This window comes from Triticum urartu, chromosome 1 (assembly GCF_003073215.2).
Source record: "Triticum urartu cultivar G1812 chromosome 1, Tu2.1, whole genome shotgun sequence".
In the NCBI taxonomy this organism is placed as follows: Eukaryota; Viridiplantae; Streptophyta; class Magnoliopsida; order Poales; family Poaceae; genus Triticum; species Triticum urartu.
Window position 1 is genome coordinate 344,335,961 of NC_053022.1, and position 3,553 is coordinate 344,339,513.

Below are 3,553 nucleotides of genomic sequence, written 5' to 3' on the forward strand. Positions count from 1 at the left end.
GTCACCTCGTCCTTCGCTAGTCTCCGCTTATTCCGCAGCTCCTGTTTTGAGTTAAAAATATGAGTAACCACACCGGTATCAAATACCCAGGAGCTACTACGAGTGCTGGTAAGGTACACATTAATAACATGTATATCATATATACCTTTGGTATTGCCGGCCTTCTTATCCGCTAAGTACTTGGGGCAGTTCCGCTTCCAGTGACCGTTTCCCTTGCAATAAAAGCACTCAGTCTCAGGCTTGGGTCCATGCTTTGGCTTCTTCCCGGCAAGTGGCTTACCGGGCGCGGCAACTCCCTTGCCGTCCTTCTTGAAGTTCTTCTTACCCTTGCCTTTCTTGAAACTAGTGGTTTTATTGACCATCAACACTTGATGTTCCTTTTTGATCTCCACCTCCGCTGATTTCAGCATTGAATATACTTTAGGAATGGTTTTCTCCATCCCCTGCATATTGTAGTTCATCACAAAGCTATTGTAGCTAGGTGGGAGCGACTGGAGGATTGTAATACCCCAAGAATCATGCTACAGTAATCCCTTTCTAATGATGCCTTGTCATCATTGTTACTATTGCTAATCTTCACTTGATCCAAATCACCGATTCAAATTCAAATCCAATCTAAAGTCAAAAACTCTTATTTGTCAGACAGGAGATCTAAAATGTTCATCTTGTGGCAAATAGTCATTTGTTAATATTGGTGGTGAACCAACATTTTTCAAGGTGTTTAAATGGCCTAAAGCAATTAAAGCAGTGGCTAAAACAATAGTTTAAATGGCTTTTACTTTATAAAAATTTCAAACTATTTCAAAAGCCTCACAACCTTGTTATGGCAGTGCTAGCTATTGCAATGTAATTATGTGACCAAGTCCCACATTTTACAAAATCCTTTTGGCACCCCAAATATTACCATGCTTTTTTTGTAAAAAGAAAAGAGCAAAAGAAAAAGAAAAAGAAAACCCCCCTGACCCCCTTGGGCCTTAGTCATCTGGGCGGCCCAACCCAGCAACCCATCTCCCCCGGTCGCCCCCCTCCCCTATGTTCACCCGACCCAGCGACCATGCTCGCCGGTCGCCACCGAACCCTGTCGCCGTCCCCGTCAGGGAAGGGATAAGGGCGACGTCCCCTCGACCCCGCGGGCTCCCCGCACCCACTCACTCCCCCTGGACGCCCCCTCTCCCCTCTCTCCCTCTGGCCTCGCCCCCTTCTCCAGGTCCACCTCGCCCCGATGCACTGTCACCACCACGTTGCTGCGCCACCGCGACCACCGTGCCCTCCTCGTCGCCCCGATGTGTCCGCGAGCCCCACGACCGTCTTCTGCTTCATCTGCACCAACGACCTCAAGAGGGAGCCACCCCAGTGCCTGATCCCCTTCGTCTTCCTCCTTGACCGCCACCACACGACCTCGCGGCCGTTCTGCTTCACCGGACCTCCCCGAGCCCTCTGCCTAGACCCCACGCTCCCGCGGTGAGCTCCTGTGCCGAACACGCCAAACGCGCCGTCCCCTGCCCTCTCTAGCCGCCCGTAGCCACTACACCGACGAAGCCCGAACCACCGCCACCTCGTTTGGTCGCCGGCGCGTCTCCGGTGACCTTTTGGTCAAGGGCTCGCGACTGTTGGCCTCGCCGCAACGCGTACGGTCTGCCCTGCCTCTCTGTTCGCTCACTAACGCACCGCATCACCATCGCCGTCGAGCGCCCGAAGGCCACCGCCGCCTGTGCTCCACGCCGACGCCGTTTCTGGCTGCCCCGGGGCCGGCCACCACCGCGGTTAGCTACGGCTCGCCGCTCCCGTTCGAACGGCGTCGGCAGCGTTCGTTTTGGCCCCCTGTAGGCGAAATCCGGCCTCCCGAGCGCCTCCGCCGCCTCTCTGTGTCGCTGTCGGCTGAATGCCGACCGCGTCGACGTGGCCGACCGGGGGCCACCCCCAGGGCCACTGCCCGGTGGGTCCCAGGGGCCCCAGCTAACCCGTTGACCCCGGTCAACTGTGCTGACTGGGCAGGCCCTAGCCAGTGACGTGTGGGCCCCACCGCTTAAATAACTAATTAAAATGGTTTTATAATTAAAAGTAATTAGTTTAGCTAATTAGTCATTGACATGTGGGGCCCAACTGCTAATTAACACCCTGTTCAATTAAAATAACCCACTGTTAGCCCTCTGTCTATGATATGTGGGACCCACTGGTCAGTTTGACCTGGTTAGTGAGTCTGTTGACTACTGATGTCATCAGCATGTCATGTTGACATCATTTTATCTTTTCTGTTATTTTAATAATTCCAGAAATTACTTTAATTTTTAAAATTGCATAGCGATTAAATCGTACCTCGGATGAAATGTTTTCTATATGAAAGTTGCTCAGAAAAATCCAACGAATCCGAATACGCGGTCCGTTCATCTGTCACATGCCCCTAGTATGCTGAACATGGGACATTCCCCCTCCGGTCATCTGTCTGACACAGGTCCGGAACCGGGAAAACATTCCCAGATGTTCTCCCCCTTCGCCGGTATCATGTAGCACCGCATTAGAACACGTCTAGCTCTTCTTGTTGTCCTGTTATGCTCTTGCTTACTATGTATTTACTGTTTCTTCCCCCTCTTCTCTCTGGTAGACCCCGAGATCGCTGTTGATGCCCCTGCGATCGACTACGTCGACGGTGACCCCTTCTTCTTGTCTGAGCAACCAGGCAAGCCCCCCTTTGATCATCCCAATATCGCCCATTCCATTCTCTCATGCTTGCATTAGATTTTGCTACTGTAATTGATTGCTCCTATTCTGATGCATAGCCTGCTTTTGTATCCGCTGTTGTACCTTACCTGCTTATCATAAACTCCTTAGTATAGGTTAGTTAGTGAACCATCAGTGACCCCCACCTTGTCCTTGTTGCCCCTGCTTCATCATCGAAGACCCGATCAACGGGATCGAAGACCAGGCCCCGGCACCGCACATCACTTTCCCCTTTTGTTGCTCGACTGTGCAGAGTTACCATCGAGTGCCGAGGGTGGAACCTCATACTTCACTCCTGATGAGATCTCTGTAGTGTAGCTATCCGGTCGTGGTCATCGAGGGTGATTTCCTCCTTAACCACTTCCATTACGGCTCTGTCGTGCAACCCCTCAAGTGTGAACCTCGAGGGTGGATCCTCTTACGTTCACCTTGATGATAACATCGAGTGGAATTCACCGGGGGTGATTCCTCGGGTTTTCCCCTTGGTGTTAGACACACAGTTACTATGGTTACTATGACTTTGCACTGAGCCATGTTACTAAAGACGGGTCGGCCCTGAGGGGTACCCGCGCGAGCTTAATAGTGAGTGATGTGGAGTCGGGTTGACCTGGAAGGTGCCTGCGAGATACTTACGAGGCGTGGCCGGGCATTCTTAGCCCTTGCCGCAAGTACTCGAGACGGGGCGACGGGGTCACATCGATTGTGAGTCTCTGCTCGTTACCGCGTGCTCCTAATACACTATGATTTGGATATTTGATCCGAGGGGCCTCTGGCCTGATAGCACTAACCATCACGTGGGCATAGTATGGGCGTTCTGCGTCGTATACATCAGCCG